We start from the raw sequence: 22107 nt of genomic DNA on the forward strand, positions 1-22107 counted from the left end.
AGGACTGGCCCAGGAACGGTCGGGGGCCAGCGATTGGATAGTGGGGGGACAGAGGGGCTGGCGATGCGTGGGGTTGCGGGGCTGGCCAGCAATCTGACTCAAACAGATCAGGATTTGCAAAGTGGCCCACTCAGCTCTATGCTGCCAGGCTGCTGGAAGAGAATAGACCCCACTCAGTGATTTTTAATGATATACTGGCTAGTGCACTCTGCAGTGCACAGAGTGTGGAAGGTTCTTCTGTGAACTCCCACTAAAAGAAAAAGCATGAATTACTCCAGTTTTCATGCAAATTTGACACTTAGATTTTTTTGGGAGAATTCCAGCCAAAGAAGCTGAAAATGATCCTATTCAGGAGAATTTGAGGGAAAAACAGATAAGGTATTCCAAGTTAAAGACATAGCTGCAATAACCAGATTTCAAGTGGGAGCGCAGACCTCAGAGGTGAATCAAAAGTTTAGTGCCATCTTAATACAACCTGGGAATCAATAGTTAAAGCAATTGTAAAGAGTGCAACAGTCAAGGCAAAGAAATCCTTAAGGGAGTAGATGTAAAATCTGGATGCTGGATTCCTTGTTAAAAATAGAGCGGTTAAAAATTGACAGTAGATTTAGAAAACCTGATTTGTAAAGATGGAAAGCACAGTTGTGAAGGTTTTAAAGTGTATCTTTTTTGGGAGAGGAGTTTGGAAATTTTCATGCGACAACCATCTGGGGGACTTTGAATAGAAATCCACAGGCATTCACACGGGTTCAGAGTGGAGGGTGTGTGTGTCCTACCACACCCAGTCTGTGTGTTTAAAGGAACAATGTGTTACTGAGCCCATTATAGCCTAAGATATACTTTTTAACCTGTGTTAAATTTAAAATATGCATATATTAGTGAAGATAAGTAGGAACAAAAGGAATACTGTATCATAATCAAACTTCTCATGTTTAATACATTTTTTTGTTAAAACTAATTAATGGTCTGGTGACTCTCTTCCTCCATATTTTCTAAAGAAAAGTAGAAGTTACCACCTTTTGAGCCAGGGTTCCATTCTGCGATCTTCCCATTCCAGCTACAACATCAACTGGGATCTTAACAGTAGATTACTTATTACACTCTGCACAAATGACAGTGATTCTCCATGATCCCATCCTCTGTGTCTAACTAACATAACAATATAAATGCAGTCCTATTTGTACAAACTCTTCCAAGAATCAAACTCAGCTCACACACCACAGAAGTAGTAATTATAGTAAAAGCTCCTGTTGAACAAATCAAGGGCAGAATTCCTGCCACCAGGATTATCCGGTTCTGCCAAAATCAATTAACTTTTGAACGGCTCGATGTGTTTTCCTTTCCCATCCCTGCTGTGATAGGGTGATACAATTCTACCCCTGAGTACTGAGCTCAATATCAGGCTGAGGTCCAACTGAAGCTCAATTCCAAGCTCACCTGGAATTCCACATTCAGCTGGTCTTCCTCAGGTTACAACATCCTGTTCCCTTCAAATTGTTACAATGACACGGTTACCCATAGTTATATCTCTGCAAAGAATCTTCACAACAAAAACAATATCGTGGCACATGTACAGGTTAGGAAAACAGCCTAAGTGGGTCGTGCAAAAATAAACTGAGGGGTAACTCATTGGAAACCAAACAGGGAAAGCAGTCTTATTGATAGTGGACTATTGGTCCTAGAAATACATTTTAAAGCTGTCAATAACTTATAAATTTAAGTTTATTTATTAGTCACAAGTAAGCTTACATTAACACTGCAATGAAATTAGTGTGAAATTCCCTGAGTTGTCACCTGTTCAGGTCAATGCACCTAACCAGCACGTCTTTCAGACTGTGGGAGGAAACCGGAGCCCTCAGAGGAAACCCATGCAGACACGGGGAGAATGTGTAAATTCCATACAAACAGTGACCCAAGCCGGCAATCGAACCCAGGTCCCTGGCACTGTGAAGCAGCAGTGCTAACCACTGTGCCACTGAAACTGAACTATATTCCCATATAATTCTAATCTCCAATGTATGGAAATCATTACAGGTATCAGCTGGATGACTATTTGATTTATCCATTCTTTAATGCAACACACAGGAATATTACATTAGTTAGACTGTCAGAGTATGTGTAAAACAAGCTCTAAAATATTTAACCTACAGTCTGTACTGGCCTATCGACATTGTGGTTTTTTTCAAACCCTATTTTATTTCAGATCATTTAGTAAGGCGTGACTAATGTTTTTTCCAGCTGTTTGTGGACAGGCATTGTGAGCCAGTGACTAAGTGGGTACGAAGTTCATCTGCCGTACCGGTGACTTTGATATATATTTACAAGTGGTCTATGTGATATGTGTCAAACCATGTCAGATTACAGTCACTTGAGGCCTTGTCAACTGATCCCTTTGAATGAAATGTAAACCTTTGATGTGAGGTGCTATTGAAACTCTGAGCTAACATGGAACGTCTGCGTGGCCTGCAGCATGTTTCCTGTTCCTTCAATGCCATCCACGTGTAACTTTCCGGAACAATGGCTCTCTACACTACTCAAGCATATTTGTCTCCATTTGAACATCACTTGATGAAAATGCCTGGATTGATCCATGTAACTGTAAACTCATTGGTGAAGTTTTAGTCTTAATTGCAGCCACTTACAAAACCTTTATAGTAATTGATCTCCTGAAAGGTTGTTCACAATCAATTTCATTACAAAAATATCTTCCTCTCTTTCTAAAACTCTTCTTGTTTCCCAATTTCTAACCATAAATTAATTTAAACCAGGCTTCATTTAAGGGAGCTTTTGTATGGATCACTAAACAAACCAAATGGACTTTCTCATCTGTAACAATCTTTAGATTTGTTGAAATACACATGATTTAAGAGCACACAGTTTGGGTATATTCACAGACTAATCCTTTTGGACCAAACACAAATGCAACCTCCCAACATTTTATATTCGAGTGTGAGACGAATACGCAGAGAAAGACCAAATACTGCAGATGCTGGAATGTGAAACAAAAACAGAAAATGCTGGAAAGTCTCAGCAGGTCAGACAGCATCTGTGGAGAGAGAATAGAGCCAACATTTCGAGTCTGGATGACCCTGACTATACATGTTAGCTATACTCTTAAATGAACTTTGTTTGATGAAAGCTCGCAAGTGAGTCATTTGAATCATACCAAGGTGAACCATATCATGCTTTTCTTAGCCAAGTAAAACACTTTTGCATTTCTGACCCGAAGCATAATACTGAGTTCTTGTTTTGAACGTAGTTGTTTTCTGCATTGAGGAATGTGGGCAGTGAACATTGATCATTAGAACTTTCGAAATGATTTCTTCGGTAAAGCTAACAAACTTTCACACTGAAGTTAAAGATGGTGAGGGGAGACTTATTGCCACCATATGATAGTGATCTTCTTCTCATTAATCAACAGTGAATCAAGTGTTCTTAAAACATTAAGTACTTCTATTAGCAATGGAGAGCAAGGAAACTGATATCTGGAACTGCCAAATACACTGTGTACATAAATATGGATCTTGCCCTTGGTTTTTGGGGTTACTGTTTCATGTGAAAAATTCTCCTGCTGTGCTGCTTTTGTAACACAGTGGCCGGGAGACTCTAATGGTGCCATAGCCTTCGCGTGTCTCCAGCAGCTGGATTTCCAGCGTTGTCAGCTCTAGAAATCACAGGCCATCATTTTAATATAATTTAAATGTCATTAGTCCCAGGACTAAAATCTCCAGGCTCTTTAGCCTCTCTCTCCCCACTCCGGCGGGGTTTGGAGTAGCTCCCCACTTGTGGGAACTGGTGGTCTGATCCCACTGAAGTGAAGGGAGGGAATCGAGGCCAGGATCAGATGACATGGATTGCCCCTTGAGCATTGCCACCTTGGCAGTGCCAGCCTGAGCACTCCTGCACTGCCCAAGGGGCAAAGTGCCAATGCCCAGGAAGCATCTTAGCACTGCCCATTGGGCATCAGGCAGTGCCAAGTGGATGGGGCCTAATGGGAGCAGGGCCTGATGGGGCTGGGCTTCTGGGGCAATCGGTTAAGGGGGGGGGTCCCATTGCTAGTCTGCACTTTGGGTTGAGTGACAGATGGAGGGAGGCCAGGAATTGGTGTTGGGGGCAGGGAGTCAGAGTTCAGGCCCGTGGGGGTTGGGAGTCAGAGCTGCCAGTGGTGAGTGATTGGGGCTACAGTGGGGGGCAGGGAGGAAGGATTGAGACTAGCCTGGGGCATGTTTGAGGGGGGGGCCAGCAATCAGGCCATGGGGGGGTCACATGGCCAGTAATACAGGGGTAGTGGGGCTAGTCAGCGATTGAACTGGCCAGCAATTGGGAAGCCAGCAGAGAAGGGCCACTGACAGATCGACACACGCACAGTGGCCTGCTCAGCACTGTGCTGCCGGCCTCTCCAGCTGGAATAAGGCCTACCCACTGCTTTTTGAACTGATTCAGACTCGAGCACTCGCAGTGCACAGTGCATAGAGTGTAGGAGATTCATTTTGAAACTCCTGCTAAAAAAGCCAGTGTGATTTACTCCAGTTGTTACATGAACTTGACGCTTAGAATTTTTTGGGAGAATCGCCCCTGCACTATTTGAACTGGGTAAGAAATCTCACAACACTTGGTTAAAGTCCAACCAGTTCATTTGTTAATAAAGATTCTACACACCTGACGAAGGAACAGCGTTTCCGAAAGCTTGTGGGTTTATTATCAAATAAACTGGTTGGACTTTAACCTGGTGTTGTGAGACTTCTTACCGTGTTTACCCCAGTCCAACGCCGGCATCTCCACATCATGTCTATTTGAACTGGGTCAGGATGAGTGAATTAGTTAAACTGGCCAAGGCACAGTTCTTGGATTCAGAATTCATTCAGTACTCACCTCTATCAAGTTCAAAAGTTATTGAAATTACTTTTATGTAATATGTAGTTTGTGACCCTTCTTAGCCTACTTTAAAGTGAGCAACACACCTGGTCTAGAAAGTTGTGCCCATAACAAACGTTCAAATGCCTGTTTTGAAGCAAATCAGAGTGTTGCGTTACTTAATTAGCTGCTTTAATTAGTTGCAATTCCCACTAAAAGAGGACTTTGTTTGAATTGTAATTTTAGCTCTTACTTAACTGATGAGTGATCCACTCATGTTCCAGTCTGAGACCGCAACACAAAGAGCAGCTGATGACAGACACACTAATACCAGGCTTTTACGACTGGAGTTTTGTTATTACCTGCTGGTGGCAAATGGCCTCTGACCTCCATTTACCAAGCCACAGATTGTGCCAAGTAAACCTGCCCAATCTTACTGAGCAAAGAAAAAACAGATGAAGGAATTACCTGCTGCCCAGGTTTCACCTCTGTAACCTGCTCATTATTACATAGTGCAAGATAATTTAGTGCAATTATTTCCATCATTATTCTGCTGTCAGTGCTTCAGCCACAGAAACTGACAGACTGTTTTGTAGACATATTCTGTAAAAACTAATAATATCCCCTTAATTTACTTTCATTCCTCAACATTTAATTCTCATTCATCGTTATCAACACAATATAGCACCTGGAAACAAATATATGGATTAAGTTTATAGAGTGAACCCAAACTCTTGCTCTATATACCAACATTCCTGTACAAGGCACACATAAGAATCATAGAACCCCTATGGTGCAGGCCTATCGAGTCCGCACCAGCTTTCAGCCCACTCCTCCTGGAATACTAAGGGGCAATTTAGCATGGCCAATCCAGCTAACCTGCACATCTTTGGAGTGTGGGAGGAAACCAGACCACCCAGAGGAAACCCACACAGACACAGGGAGAACGTGCAAACTCCACACAGATTGTCACCCGAGACCAGAATTGAACCTGGGTCCCTGGCCCTGTGAGGCAGCAGTGCTAACCACCGTGCCACCGCGCCACACATCATTGGACTCTTGTTTTGAGAATTCTGGAAATGTTCATTATTTTTCAATGATGGTGGTTGTAAATCAGGCTGAGTCTGATCATTATAGTTAATTTACAAAAATAATGTGTGAAGATGATAACTGTATCGACCTGCATCTTCAGGCAAAGAGTGAAAGAAAGGTCTGAGATTGAATTCTAGTTTCATTGGTTAGTAGTTCAAATCTGATTCTCCTCACAGAGTTTCAACATCTTTCTGTTGAACAGGATATTGCAGCGGAATCTTTTGCCTAGAGGGGTACACAGAATAGAACTGAAGTAAAGAAAGTTAATTGCTCTAATCTCAAGTGTGCAAAAAAATCTTCAAGTTAGAGAAAAATTGCTTCCAAAAAATGTGCCAAAAATATCTACTATTAAAACTTCAAGGATAAATGGGGCAATAATATTCAGTAATGTCACTGAAACATTAATCAAAATGTAAAACAGGTAAGAAAGAGTTACCGTAGCTCATCAACATCCTACTAACATCCTTAGATAGGCCTCATTTTGAATATTGTGTACAATTCTGATCGCCACAGTACTGGAAGGATGTGGATGCTTTGGAAAGGGTGCAGAAGAGGCTTACCAGGACTTTGCCTGCTCTGGAGGGTTATTATTAGCTATGAGAAGAGGTTGGGTAAACTCAGTTTGTTCTCACTGGAACGATGGAGGTTGTGGCATGACCAGATAGAGGTTTACAAGATTATGAGTGGCCTGGACAGAGTGGATAGTCAGATGCTCTTTCCTAGGGTAGAAAAGGCAAGAACTAGGAAACATAGGTTAAAGGTGCGTGGGGAAAAGTTTAGAGGTGTTGTACAAGGCAAGTTTTTTACTCAGAGGGTGGTGGTGAGAACGGGTATGATGGTGACATTTAAGGGGCAACTAGATAAATACATGAATAGGATGGGAATGGAAGATACGGACTCTTAAGTACATCAGGTTTTAGTTTAGGCAGACATCATGACCAGTGCAGGCTTGACGGGCCAAAGGGCCTGTTCCTGTGCTGTACTTTTTTTTGTTCTTTGTTATCAGCCTGCTTCTCTGCTCTTCAATGACACCTGAGACCTTCAGCTAACATTTATACCACACTTGCTTACCTTCACTATTACTGTGATCGGAAAGAATTTGAAACGCTGGGTCCTGGCTAACCATATGCACCATGCATGCCCCCACCACTTCCAACTGACAAGATCTGATTTGATACTGGTTAGGCAATTCATTGACCTGAATTTACCATTCAACACATCTCAACTCACTTCAGGTGACAGATTGTACTTTGATGAACACAGAGCATGAGCCTAAGGGACAGAGACATCTCATTTCCAGCCAAGATAACTATACAGATGTTTTATCAATTAATTATTGTTGAAATAATTACCTGGAGATTAAATTATGAATCATCATTGGGTTGAATTATTGTTGATGGTACTTATGTTTCGGCATACCTAGTTTTAAATCTCAAACTAGTTGAATAACATTGCTGAGGTATGAGTGTACACAGTAAGAAGTCTGACAACACCAGGTTTAAGTCCAACCAATTTATCTGATAGTAAGCTCACAAGCTTTTGGGGTTTGCCCCTTCGTCAGGTGAATGGAGAGTTCTGGCCTCAGACAGAGCATATAACAGCACACACAGTTTACAGATTACTGATTAGAATGCGAGTCTTTACAACTAACCTTCTATTCAAGTCTTCATCTCTTTAACCTGTGCTTAATGCTCCTTCCACTCACATTGTCGGCCTCTTTAAGACTTGAAAAGCAGGTGGAGGGGAAGCACTGCAGGAGTCCCAGGTTCGCCAGCGATCAAGCTGGCCAGCAAACGGGGAGACTGACAGATCGGGGCCACTGGGTATGCACAGAGTTCCGGAGCTGACAGACTCCAGCGTGTATAGGCCCCCTTGGGTTTTTAATGATATTCACGACTGGGACCTCTGCAGTGCACAGAGTGGGGAGATTCAGATGAGAAGCTGAACTGACAAAACTGTCAGGATTTAGAACAGTTTTCCTGCCAATTCAGTACTTTTGAGAGAATCCCCTACCCATCCCCCCCTCCCCAATTCTAGGAAAGCTGGGAACTCTACTTTAGGAATAAGAGATAAGGTGCTCCATTTATGAACCAATGGGTTGCTGCCATGACTGTTTAAACCAAATTCTTTTTTTCCCTCTCTCCTTTCAAATTGCCATTGCAAGTTTCTGATACTGTTAGCCCAATCAGAGTAGCTCCAAATCCTTGGCAGCTCTAAATCACTGGCAGTTCTAACCTGTGGCAGAGGTCGGCATTGCTGAGGCAGGTTGTGGACCAAGAGGGCATCTCACCTTCGCTGGCCTGAATGGCAGGGCTTACAAACCAGTGCCAGGCCATGGGCAAGTGGCTGGATGCTGCTGGCATTCGCCTGAATTATTCAAGTACAGAGGAACTCACAGGGTACAGAAACTCGCTAGTCTCTTCTGTCTAGTTTAGAACCAGGCTATTGCCATGCCCCAAGATTACAAGAATGCCTCAATAACTCACCTCTACAAACAGAAAGAGAGCAAATCCATCTGTGACAGTCATCGTGGAACATCACTTTTTTCAACAGCAGAGAAAAGGTTTTTCTTAATCAGAGTATCACTCACCTGATTGATATACTATATATATTTTTTTCTATATATATATTCTACATATCTAGAATCATATTGTGGCTTCCATGCAAGATGGAGAACAATGAACATGATCTTCACAGCATGCCAAATTCAAGAAATGTCCCACAAACAGAGTAAGGACCCCCCCCCCCCCACCCCCACCACCTATGGTGGGGCAAATGATACATCAATGGCTTCGTTCCCAAGCAAGCTATGTATGGCCTCCAGCTCTGTTTGCCACATACTTATCAGCCATGCTCTAGTACACACTCAAAAATCTTGACCCAGGAGTACACATAGGACGTATAGCGAGCTCTTCAACTTACAGAGTTTCAAGGCTTGCACAAAGATAACTGAACAGCTAGTGTGTGAACTCCTGTTTGCAGATGACAACATGCTCAAAGCATATATTCTGCAGGACATTCAACTGCCTGTTGATCGCTTTGCCTTAGAGTCAGAATACTTTGGCCTGGCAATATTTCTGGAGAAGATGCAGATCTTGAATCAGCCTACCCCTGGTCATGTACTTCAAGATCCAACAGTCACTGTCAAAAACTCCCCCCTCCATTCAGTACAAAAGTTGTGCTATCTTGGGATATCCTCTCCAACAACACAGCACCAGATGACAAAATCAACCATCAACTGGCAAAGGCAAGCTCAGCATTTGTCAAACCCACTCACAGACTTTGGAAAGAGCAAGGTGCTTGTCTCAAAACAAACATCAAAGTCCACCCAGGCAGTGGTTCTTATATCATTTCTTTGTGAATGCAAGACTTGGGCAATCTACTATCATCACATGAAACAGCTAGAAGCATTCCATCTTCACTGTGTGAGAACATCAGGTATCAGGACAGAATTGCCAACACTGAGATTCTTGTAAAGTGCTGCATGCCTGGCATCAAAAGCACATTCATCAGAGCTGAATTTCACTGGGTCAGTCATGTGGTTTGCATGGAGGTTTCTTGCATACCAAAGACTACATTTAGTTGATCATGGGAACCCGCAGCACAGGATGTCAAAAACTTAGATACAAAGGTAATCTGAAAGTCAATCTCAGAGCTGGCTAATTGGATCCCAGTGGGAAAAACTACCTTGGACAAACATAAATGTAGAAGTTTCTGCCCTCAAACAATCGCAACATTTGAGGAGAACACAGTCAAGTTGCCTTCAGGACGAAGAAACATGGTACAAAGCCAGTGACTCCAACTATCATTCCGATACCGATTTTATAGGCAGTATTTGCAACTAGTTATACAGCCAAAACTTGACCTAATGTCATACATGAGACAACACCAACCTAGACTGTAAACCAATCTTGCTGAACACTGAACGATTCAAGCAATGGGAGAAGCCCATCAGACAATCCACTGAATCATCCCCTCCACTAAATCGGCATCCCCTCCTCTAAATCGATCTCAGCCACCATTATGTCCTTTCATTAACACAGCCTCCTCATTACAACATGGAGCCTCCAGCTCCAATGGTCCCTCAACCTGCCCCAGGTCCCTGTGAGCCAGCAGCTTCTGCATATGGTAATGAAGTAGGGGTGGGGTGGGGTGGGGGTGGAGATAGAACATGCCTGAAAAATGTTGGAGCAGCCACAAAATTTCCCCCATTTTGGAGCCTTAACAATCTCAATTGTCTCCAACCTCTGTGGTACATGCAGATTATCCCTGTCCACCCTGGGACAGGTTGCTAACATCATAAATGTATTGGGGAAGCCTCCCAACACAGTTTCCTCTTACTTTCCTGCTTTTCCCGACACACCATGCCTGTATGTCTGCCACCATAAGGCCAGGAAAATTCAGCCTTATGTCTTTGCCATGTGTCCAGCATTTTTGCTTATTTGATTGCACAGGGAGAGACCAGTAACATACAACACCCTATTACATAATAGTTAAAGAACTTACATTCTATTCCTAAATATGCAGTGTAGTTGCTTTAAAAAATAAACAGGATGTAAGCATCAATGCTTCAAATATTTGCCATAAAGTTCTTGTTCACGAAGAAAACAAAAGGACATTTATAAAAGCATAACATTTATACACACAAAGACCCAATACTTTTCAGTTTTTTTGATTCATGCAAATGTAGAAAATATCTGTAATCACAGAGCAGGCATCTTAAAAAGATACCAATCACTTGATGACCATCTGACTGCATACAACAGAACTGTAATATAGATTTATAACACTTGTACAAATGAAGTAATTGTTCACAGGTGGCACAAGAAAAGCAGGTGCTTGAAAAATGTGTGCTCCAAAACCTAGGAAGGACCTGACATCAACTGTCCAGGAATAGTTGAAAAGAAATTAAAACTTTTAAAGTCTGTGTCCTTACTCAAGACTCCTATTGGATTGAATGCAGTATTGTCTCTGACGAGGTTACTTTCCACAACAATTGACTCCTTGCAGTGTTGGTTACTGAGACTGTTTGGCACTAAGTCAGAAATGCCTCGGTGAGATTGTAAAAATATTATTTTGCCCACATATTGTTCAAGGATGATTCAAACCACATTAACCAGAAGCAATATAAGTTGAGTCTGCAATGATCAAAGGCTTGCTTTGCTCTTTTCTTTCCCATAAATCTCCTTACGATAAGCTACTCTTTCCTCTCAGATAGTGTGATGAAGTTTTGCATCCAACATAAGTTTCAAACCACTATGAGGTGAAGGGAATCTGTAGTCCTCCTGGATTGAATAGTACTGTAGTTTTATACCTAAACTTGCTAATTAAATCGCCACAACACTGCATAGCACTCAGATTTTCAGTTTGCTTGTCACCTTTTGTATGCAAAATGACATCCGTGCAGCAGATAGCATGGTCTGTTAGACATCATCCCAGTTAAGGTGAATGCATTGAAAGTATGTAGATGAGACAGATTATGTTGTCAGTCAGGATATATCACAAATTTGTTGCCATCAGGCTTAGGACTCCAACTAATTTTGTATCTTAAACATGCACTGTTTTTTTCCAAAAAGCCAGGTGATGAAGGGTACAACTGGAGCCAACATTCACACACTTCTATGAGTTTGCAGGGACAGACTTTACAAGCATACACCTCCTAGCCCAACAATCACAATATACTCCTATTTATAGGGGCTCAATGTATCGCCTCAGTTAATGCCTAATACTTTCATATGTGGTCTTTCTGGGTTTTCAGAAGGCGTTTGACAAAGTACCTCACAAGAGGTTATTGCAGAAGATCGAGGGACATGGAGTTGGGGGTAGGGTGTTAGCGTGGATAGAGGATTGGTTGTCAAATAGGAGGCAGAGAGTGGGGGTCAACGGGTGCTATTTGGATTGGCGGATGGTGACTAGTGGAGTGCCCCAGGGGTCGGTGCTGGGGCCTCAGCTTTTTACCATTTATATAGATGATCTGGAGGAGGGAACCGAGTGTAGGGTGTCGAAATTTGCTGATGACACCAAGATTGGGGGAACGGCAAATTGCGCGGAGGGTGTGGAGAGTCTGCAGAAGGATCTAGATAGGCTGGGCGAATGGGCCAGGAAATGGCAAATGGAATTTAATGTTGGCAAGTGTGAGGTGGTCCACTTTGGTAGGAATAATGGTAGGAAGGACTATTACTTACGTGGCAAAAAACTGCAGCAGGCGACGGTGCAGAGGGACCTCGGGGTCCTTGTGCATGAGTCGCAAAAACCCAGCTTGCAGGTGCAGCAGGTGGTCAGGAAGGCGAATGGGATGCTGGCCTTCATAGCGAGGGGGATTGAATATAAAAGTAGGGAGGTCTTGCTGCAGCTGTATAGGGCATTGGTGAGGCCGCAGCTGGAGTACTGTGTGCAGTTTTGGGTGCCGCACCTGCGCAAAGATATTTTGGCCTTGGAGGGAGTGCAGAGGAGGTTTACTAGGCTGATACCAGAGTTGAGGGGGTTGAGCTATGAGGAGAGGCTGAATAAATTAGGCTTGTACTCGTTAGAGTTTAGAAGAATGAGGGGAGATCTCATTGAGACGTATAAGATGATGAATGGGATGGATAGGATCGAGGTGGAGAGACTCTTCCCGCTCAAAAAAGACAGTAGGACTAGGGGGCACAGCCTCAAGATAAAGGGGGGGCGGTTTAGAATGGAGTTGAGGAAGAACTTCTTCACTCAAAGGGTGGTGAATCTCTGGAATTCTCTGCCCGTTGAAGTGGTGGAGGCTGCCTCGCTAAATATTTTTAAGACGCGGGTTGATGGGTTTTTGATAAGAGAGGGGATTAAGGGTTATGGGGACAGGGCGGGAAAGTGGAACTGAGCCACAACAGATCAGCCATGATCTTATTGAATGGCGGGGCAGGCTCAAAGGGCTAGATGGCCTACTCCTGCTCCTATTTCTTATGTTCTTATGTTCTAATATATACTTAACACACATAGCTGACCATTATCAAGAACAAGAAATATCCTTACCCCATCCCCAGCAATGCTATTTAAAGGGATTATGAAGGGATTTCAGGTTAGTTGATGATTGATTTCTATCAGCTTGAGTTTGTAGAAGGGCTGTAAGTTTTCTAGTGCTATTTAAAATCATTGCAGTCGACAGAGAATGGTGCTGTATGTGGTGACGGCCTTGGTTTTGACATCAAGGATTCTGCTCTGACCATTTGTTCTTCACTGCAAGTCCTGTAATTATCAAAACCTTGGCCTGCAACACAACAAGGAGAAGAGGCAGCATAGAGGAGGGCAAGCTGCTCATGGAGAGAGGAGGAGGGGGAAGAAGGACTCTCAGCAGGAGGACTCATCTACCAAAAATATTCAAGGTGCAATTCATTTAGCTCATCCTCCGAGAGAGACAGTCAGTACAATGTCTCTGCTTTATGAAAGACATGCTGAATGAAATCTGTCATCTCTATAGACAGGCCTACAACCCCAGAGCAGAGTGAGAACCATGCTGCTAGTGACTGTGACAGTGACCATTATCCTGAACTTTTTTGGAGCTGGTGACATTTTGAACATTTCTCTGTTTGCTGTCCACTGCTGTATAAGGCAGATTGCTGACGCTTTGTATGCCAAGTGAAGAAATGCATTGTGCGTTCTCTGACCCGAAAGAAAGATGCATGTGACTTTGCCAAAAATATAGGCTTCCCCATGGTGCAGGGTGCCATTGACTAAATATACATTTGCATCTAAATAACAGGATATATCGCAACCACAAAATGTCCCACTCCCTGAGTTTACAGTTAATGTGCAATTTTAGTCAACACACTAGGGGCAATCTTCCCAAAAAGATTCAAATAAACGAGTGTGAAAATGGGAGAGACATGTGTTATTAGTTTTGGGCGAGTTAAAAATCAAATCTTACCTCACTTAGAGGAAAAAAATGAAGCAATATTTGTTTCCTACCAATAGGGGAAGAGGTCCTAAGCTTGCCCAAAAGCCAGCAGATGGCAGCAGAGGGTGCCATTGTGCATGTGCAGATCTCTCTGTGGCCAATCACTCCCTCCTCCCCCATGGACTGACTACCCCCTCACGGATCAGCCTATTGTCCACTCGTCCTCCTGGCATGGACTAATTGATTGACTGACTATCCGTACATCCATTGCAGAGTGCACAGCGTCCACCTGCCTGCTTCCCCAATGGCCCCGCCCCTTCAAGCCACAGCCCTCCCAGTAGGACCTAAACCCTCACAGGCCCCACCCCCTTGACACTACCTGGTGCTCTGAGCACTGCCAATGTGCCATACTGGTAATACCAGGGTGCCAGCTTGTCACTGCCCAACGGACACCCCTCCCTGCTCCCAACCTCCTGAGAAGCTTCAATGGCATCCATCCTACCAGCAGGACCATCAGGACAAGTCCCCATTGATGGTGAATAAACGTGATCCTCGCTGGTGAAGACTTCCACCAGCAAAGCCAGAAAGGCAAGTGAACTTGGTCGATCGCATCCCGGGCCCACTAATAATATTCAAATCACATTTAAATTTGATTTAAATATTACAATCAGCCTCTCATCTTTTTTAGGACAAATCTGATCGCGCCGGATATCCAATGCTGGTAAGTTCACGAGAGAAATTGGGCGCGAACCCAAGTTTTCAGCTCTTTTGTGATCTTACTGGCCCACCCCACTCATTAGTCGGTGGGCAAGATGGTAAGATTGCCCCCATAATATCTGCTTTCATCACAGTTGCCATGGTCCTCTTATTCTGAACCAGTCCCCTGCACCATCAGGATATTAACTCATCTGGCTCCTGATTCTGGTGTGCAAACCAAGCATGTGCAAACAGCTTGTGCACTATGGGAGCTGCACTACTGCATGAAGCATCATCAAACACACCATTGCGCTACTTACTGCCTTAACTTCTCTGGAGGAGTTCTGCAGCACCTGCCAGGGTGTGTGTAATGATTCATCACGGTCTCCTGAATCCTGCACCCTCCCCATCATGAATGCCCAGGTCTTGCCAGGAGGTGTATAACTCAAAGAGCCAAATGGTCTCCTTCTGTACCATAGGGATTCTATGATTCTAAGCTGCTGAGGAGGAGGTAGAGAAAGGGAGGAAGGGGAGGAGAGGATGAAGAGGAGGAGGAGGTTACCAACACACCCACTTTCCAGTAAGAATGCTGGTAATTGGCTTCCCCAACTGTGGTACCGTTGAATGGAATCCTATTTCTACATTAACCATCATACCATACCTTCCCCATTATAGACTATAACAGCATTCTATTCATCTTAATGAAACAATAACCATCATAAAATAAGCATTCCAAACCAACTCAATCAAACAAACCATCCAATATCCCTTCTGTTAAGAACATGGTGAACATTGGATTATTCCAAATCTCAGAAGGTAAATTCGAAACAATTGCCCTCAACTGTATTTTGCACTTTGATAAAATGCGAGTCAAGATTTGAAAACCAATAAATGATGTTCCAGAAGTTTGGTGCTGATTTTAAATAAAACAAATCTTTATCAAACAATAAAATAAAGAACAATAGCATCAACTCGAAGTACATTTAACTAAAAGAATGTCTATACACAGTAGCACACTATCACCCAATTCCAAACACCTTTATTTCATTACCTTCAGAATTAATTCCCCCCAAACTTCCACAACATCCTGCAGGATTTTAAAAACTATAAGCTGTAAACTCAGCCTAATCTTCATTCAGTGCAGCGAGACTGGAGAATCTCAGCTGAGGGTGAGGTCAGACAATTCAACTCAATATGAGATATTCCTGTAGATACTGAAATGAAAGATCTATTGAATGTTAAGTGTTGCACTGTGCGACATTCAGGATTTCACAGGTAGAGTATTCCACTCTGTGATTACACAGTCTGGCTATCAGGTTGCTGCAAATTACCTAAAACCTTTGCAGGATTTTTTTTTAATCTGATAATTCTTTTCTTTGCTAAGTGAATGCATAATTCCAAATTAAGGGTTTACACATAATGCAAATAAACATTTCACATTAATTAAATTACATTTATCAACTGAATTTTGATTTATAACTTTCAATGCCTTTGTTAAAACTCTAAGCTGAAGGCTTAGTCTCATTGAAAAGTCTGAATTCCATCTTGGTACCTCAATCCATGTTGAGCCGAGTATGAATTGTAGTCTGTGAGGAAATATGGTACGCTTAATTTCTCAGAATGCATTAGTGTGGATCAGTTATCTATAAGATTTGGAATACTTCTTTTTAGTTTCTCTAGTTTCTAACAATTTATACTTAGTAGTTTGTGATGATACCATGTCTTGAAGAAATGTATTTATATCATGTTTTAAGTGAGGGGTATTTTTAAAAATTCAGCTCTCAATTACACAGTACCAATTTGGCTGCAAACCCAACAACTCCATGCTGAGAATACAGGAGAATTGTTGGTTTTAGAAAATGGGCTGTTTGTTTTAATATGTGCTGATGCATTTTTGTTCATTTAAGTTTTTCCCCTGGGGTTTCAAAGTAGGGTTTGATTAGGTTGATTGACCGAGTGACCGAGTGACCGAGTGACCGAGTCATGTGTTAATGGGAGGCGCTAAGCTTACAAGGAAAGCAAGCAGTTGCTACCTGGTACTGAGAGAAGCAAGGGGGAGGGTTTTCTAACAATATGCACCACAAAGCTGGAAAATTACCCAAGATCAATGGACATTTGTATGATCTGTGTACCACATGCGACGATTCCAGTGGCAGGCAGGATGTTAAAATTCCGCCCAAGAGGTCTCTCTCTCTCTCTGGAGGCTGCTGTTTGAGTGTTCATAAGATAGATGTCTTTGTATATCTCACCACAGATGTTCAAAAGTTCTAATATTGATAACAAGTAAAAACAAGAAAGCCGGTATTGCTTGCAAGCGTTTTTGAAGAGAAGTTTAAGTCGATAAGTGGAATATTGCTTAAATCGGAACCAACAGAGATAGCTTAGCTGTTAAGAATTGTATCCCGTCATGTTTAAGTACTTCAACTGGTATGTTAAGCTAATTCATTCATAATAGTTAAACTGTATTGTTAAATAAAGTTCCCTTTGATAAAAGGCTCCTCATGTGTTAATAGAATCATACCTGGAGTGAAACACTTTATCCTCACACTAATGCCAAAATAGAAAAACTGTTGAGGTCTAGTCAAGCTTCATAGCATACTTTGGCATTTCTGCTCTGATCAACTAACAAGCCTTTCCTCAAATAATGTGGAAAACCAAAAGGACAATTTGCAATATTCCTTTTTAATTAGCAGAGGTGCTTGTGTGAGAGATTTAAAAGAAAAAATGATAGTTCCAATCAAAAATCTATTGTAGCTATTACTTCAATGTTCTATAAGCAGTTAAGTGGAAGAAGGAAATGGAGAATGAGACAGTGCGAGCATGTGTATGTGTGAGAAAGAGGGAAATAGAGAGAGCAACTTTATACTTACAAAATAGCTTTGAATTTTGAAGCTGTCTAATTATTCATGTGTTTCACTGGAGATGGTAACTATTAATTATTTATACCTATGAGACAGAGGTTTAAATTGTTAAATACAGAAGAAAGACGGAGAAAGAGAGAGATGGAGAGATTTTAGGTATTTACCATTAATTAAAAACACTATCCATCACAGAAATGTGTCAGTGCAATTTATTTGAATAATGTTCAACCACAACTTATATTAAAACTTAATCTAAAATGAAAAAAGATCTAAAAACAAGTAGAGATCAATAGCACATCCTTCAGCCTGATTCACAAATGTAAACTTTCTGTTTCAAATTAGTTAATCATAACTCATTCTGAAAGATGCTTAAGTAAAAAGGAGTGATCTGAATCCAAGAATGTGGGAAGGCATTTGTGTTTCTTTGTTCAAAGTTCCCAGTAATTGTAAACGTTGCCAAATCTTTTTTGTGTTTTTGTGTTTTGGAAAGTGGAATGTGCATATTCATAAAAACTTGATCCTTTGTCTTCCTGTTTCCAGCCACATGATACACGGCCTGTCATGTAAATTAAATACATACATCACAGTCTACTTTTGTTGTTAACTATGCTGGTTAGTCTCTAAATGGTGACAGATTCGAGTGAGGCTTGGATTGATGTGGAATGCTATTTCCCATCTGCAAGAAGTGCTTTAAATATATTACAGACAAGTCTAAGCAACTTCCTAATTATTTTTATTTTATCAAGTAACATTTTTACTGTACTGCTGCCAACATTCAGCAAAATAATAGGCAAGTCACGATTATCAAATGCAGAGAAATATTTGAATGGTTACTCATCGAACACGGAGTGATGGGGGGACTTTTCGATTCCATCCATAACAGGTATGAAAACAGCAGAGTACCCAGGCAGCCTGTAGTGGGCATTAAGAGGCCTAACTTATTTATCTGAATCACTTTTGGTTGCAGATAATGAGATGTAAGCATTGAAATGGACACCATTGCAGCTGGGTGAGCAGGAAATTAGCTGCTTCCAGCCCAACTAAAATGCCAATTTGGACTTGGGCTGAAGGTAGCCAACTCAGGAAGGATTGACCACTTGTTAACCTGTATTGTCCTTATGGATTCTGAAGAAGCAGTCCTGTCCCAAAGAACTAAAAGCAAAAAATGGTTTGGGAAACCTATGTGGAGCAGTCACGAGTGGCCCCTTTAAATTTGTGATTTGCTTTGTGTCTTAGGGGCCGCTTCAGAGGTGAACAGAGTGAGAAAGGAGAAACGAGTGCAAAGTTTAGCTTCAGAAGATGCTAAGCCTTCACTCAGCAGAGAGGTAGTTTGTTTTTCCAGGATTAACCTGGCTCCTCTGAAAATAAATGGACAGGTTCACCTGTTTAAGTGTACAAATAATGGCCAGTTTGGTCGTCTGTTACTCCTCTGTCAAGGGCCTGTTTTGCAGGCGAAGGAAGAAAGAGAGCACTTGTATTTGTCCCATTCGGTGCATTCCCTCTAACAGCCTCATGGGGTGACTCACATTGGGAATGGGATGTTTGATGGTAGAACATAGGAAGCTATGATGGCTCTTTGATTCATTTGGAAGAAGAACTGAGATCATTGCATTGTAATGATCCAAAATGGTTCAAATATGGTATTCTAAACATATTATAAGAATTCCAAGCACTGCTGCCTCTTCCTGTTGAACTATCTATTTTAAAGGTGTAGACAGTATGACCCTGGATCTGCACACAAGCACCAAATTCTCACAAAAGTGAAACTCTTGACTATGCTAATAAGGAGCAAAACAGATCTTTTTAGGACCCCTTTCCAAAATTGGGCTGCTCGAGCATAGCCATTGCTCAGCCTGGTGCATACTGCATTCAGGATAATGAGGTTACATAATGGCTTAAAGAGACAATTGCAGTGGTAAAACAAAGTTCTTCCAAAATTAGTGCCTGACTGGTGGAATAACGAGCTCTCCTGAGAACCGAATAAAGGAACAAAGTAAAGTCACCACAATCTCAGATGACCATAGGAAGTGACTGATGCTGATTTTACCTGAGGGTCACTACACCTCAGTCAAGGGACAAGATTGAGAAGGCAGAGCCTTCATGAATAACCTCACCAGTACAGGAATTGAACATTTACTGTTGATGTTGCTCACACCAGCCTGATGAGTCTGCTCCACCATTCAATCATGACTGATAAGTTTCTCAACCCCATTCTCCTGCTTTTTCCCCATAACCTTTGATCCCTTTACCAATCAAGAGCTTGTCTATCTCTGCCTTAAAAACACTCAATGACCTAGCCTCCACAGTCTTCTGAGACAATGAATTCCACAGATTCACCACCCTCTGGCTAAAGAAGCTGAAGAGTAGAATTTTCTCTGCATCAGGATAAAAAGTTCTATTCCCAATTCAGTTATGTTTTGGGTCTAACATCAGTTCATACAGAAGTGTAAACAGTTTGGCTATAGGCTCCTAGTCACTGATAGTGACTGAGTTTATCCAACTTTCCACTGGATTCTGACAAGGAGTATTATCAAATTCACAGATCCAGAAGTGAGGACCACGTGCTGATCCACTGCACTAATTTCATTAGTCACCCATATACTAACACCATCTCCTATTAAGGTCTCTTCTTTTAGCAATGATGAAGTAGATTTTAATTAGACCAATGTAGTATTCATTGACAAATATTCTCCAGAAGAAATAATATTGGCAAAGTTGCTGACTGGTCTATTCACATTCCAGTTTTTACATATTCCAGAATATGCCCGTTGGGTCAGACAAGAGACAGTTCCCTGAGGAATAAGTGTAAGTGGGACATGTTCCCAATTGTCGGTATAAGTACCAACATTGAACTAAGCTGTAGAGATAATCCTTGGACATCACAGTTACAATTTATGTTCATGAGGTAAGGTGGGGGAGTGTAAATCAAAATTCCTGCTCCTGAATGAATCCTTTTCAAAAGGTACATGCTTGTGGTAGCAGGTGAGAACAAGATCAAGTTCAGCTGTAGGCCACTGGTGACACATTATCACATGAGGATTAATAGTTTGGGTAAGATACTGGCAAAGTGCTACAGCTGTGCAACTTAGGAAAACTTGGTGCTGTCAGAAGTGGTAGCAGAGGAGAAAGACAGGCAAATAAGAAAAATAAAGAAATAATTATGTATAATTGGTGCAAGGGCCCATTGTACTGAAACTTGACTGATTGGCTAAAGTGACATTGGCAGCACAGTGGTTAACATTGCTGCCTCACAGCGCCCGGGGCCTGGTTTTGATTCCCAGCTTGAATCACTGTCAATGCAAAGTCTGCACATTCTCCCCATGTCTGCGTGAGTTCATCTGAGCAGGTTCAGTTTTCTCCCAGAGTCTGGAAGACGTGTAGGTTAGGTGCATTGGTCATGATAGATTCTCCCTCAGTATACCAGAACTGGCAACGGGGTATGGCAAATCGGGGATTTTCACAGTAAAAACATAAACAAACAAACATTGGTGACACACCCAGTGTGGATGTGGAATTAACTGGCGATTCCTGAAATCAAAAAGGCCAGTCATTCAAAATCTAACATCTACTTCTATGGATATTAAACTACAAGTATTTTTTAAATCAATATCAGAGAGATATGAATGTGACAGAAGATACGATTTGTCAGCATGATTTGCTGCCTATGACCAGCAGTTTGCCTCAGGGATCAATGCTGGGTCCATTGTTATTTGTCATTTATATTAATGATTTGGATGAGAATATAGGAGCCATGGTTAGTAAGTTTGCACATGACACCAAGATTGGTGGCATAGTGGACAGTGAAGAAAGATATCTTCGATTGCAATGGGATCTTGACCAATTGGGCCAGTGGGTTGACGAATGGCAGATGGAGTTTAATTTAGACAAATATGAGGTGATGCATTTTGCTAGATTGAACCAGGGCAGGACTTACTAGTTAATGGTAGGGCACTGGGGAGAGTTATAGAACAACGAGATCGAGGGGTACATGTTCATAGCTCCTTGAAAGTGCAGCCACAGTGGACAGAGTGGTGAAGAAGGCATTCGGCGTGCTTGGTTTCATCGGTTAGAACACTGAATATAGGAGTTAGAGTGTGTTGTTGAAGTTGTAAAGATATTGGTAAGGCCACACTTGGAATACTACGTGCAGTTCTGGTCACCCTATTATAGAAAGTATATTATTAAACTAGAAAGAGTGCATAAAAGATTTACTACGATGTTACTGGGACTTGATGGTTTGAGTTATAAGGAGAGGCTGGATAGACTGGAACTTTTTTCTCTGGAGTGTAGGAGGCTGAGGGGTGATCTTACAGAGGTCTATAAAATAATGAGGGGCACAGATCAGCTAGATAGTCAATATCTTTTCCCAAAGGCAGTGGAGTCTAAAACCAGAGGGCATAGGTTTAAGCTGAGAGGGGAGAGATACAAAAGTGTTCAAAAGGGCAATTTTTTCACGCAGAAGGTGGTGAGTGTCTGGAACAAGCTGCCAGGGGCAGTAGTCGAGGAAGGTACAATTTTGTATTTTAAAAAGCATTTAGATAGTTACATGGATAAGATGGGTATAGAGGGATATGGGCCAAATGCGGGCAATTGGAATTAGCTAAGCAGTTTAAAAAAAAGGGCGGCGTGGACAAGTTAGGCCGAAGGGCCTGTTTCCATGCTATAAACCTCTATTACTCTACGACTCTATAATTCAAGTCCGAATAAAATATGATGCTAATTACATTTGGATCTGTCTGATCC

This window comes from Carcharhinus amblyrhynchos, chromosome 3, assembly GCF_965287045.1.
Source record: "Carcharhinus amblyrhynchos chromosome 3, sCarAmb.v2.hapA, whole genome shotgun sequence".
NCBI classification, from domain to species: Eukaryota; Metazoa; Chordata; class Chondrichthyes; order Carcharhiniformes; family Carcharhinidae; genus Carcharhinus; species Carcharhinus amblyrhynchos.